Here is a 765-nt window from a genome sequence, read left to right as displayed (position 1 = left end):
AACCGTAGTTCATGTCGTTTTTTTCTGAACCGGAAGTTCGAGGCAGACCTTGGCCAAGATGGCGCTGCCCATATTTCGTTCAGGAAACTTGTCTATATAACTGAAGTCATCATATACGGCATATAAGGTTGCTTAAAAGTTGGTGGGGACAATTTGAGCATCCTGAAAAGTTTCTAATGTTATGTCCCTCCTGTCCGTACGCAAATCAAACAAAACAATGCCCTTGGCGTATATGTGTACGAATGCAAACATACAAGTAAGAGTTTATGAATTGTGAAGTAAAGTGTTATATGTTGTTTCTTGTTACAATATGGTAATGTAAACTAACTAACTAACTAACTAACTAACTAACTAACTAACTAACTAACTAACTAACTAACTAACTATCTATCGCGAGCACACTATCACAGCCAAAGTTACGTGCATAAATGACCATTTTAAGGAACAGATTGTATATATGGAGTGAATAGAGTAATGGGACCATATTAAATAGGCGCATTGTATAGCTTATGCTATGTAGACTTAAATCTCCAAAGTATTAATATTAATTTTATTTATTTTGTCCCCGGTGACATTTATCCCGGGGCACTGCAGATTAGGCACGTGCCCCAGTGAAAAATGTCTGGCGACGCCTAAACTGCAATCAGTGAACAGTACAAAGCTGTTTCCACATAGCCAGGGTAAGAAACGGGTTAATTTGAGCTGCACGCCACCGCTCTCTGAGCATTGCGCGTTCATGATAGTAAAATCTGCGCGCCCGCGTTT

The sequence above is a fragment of the Corythoichthys intestinalis genome, chromosome 16, assembly GCF_030265065.1.
Source record: "Corythoichthys intestinalis isolate RoL2023-P3 chromosome 16, ASM3026506v1, whole genome shotgun sequence".
Lineage (NCBI taxonomy): Eukaryota > Metazoa > Chordata > Actinopteri > Syngnathiformes > Syngnathidae > Corythoichthys > Corythoichthys intestinalis.
Note: the sequence above shows the minus strand (reverse complement) of the source record.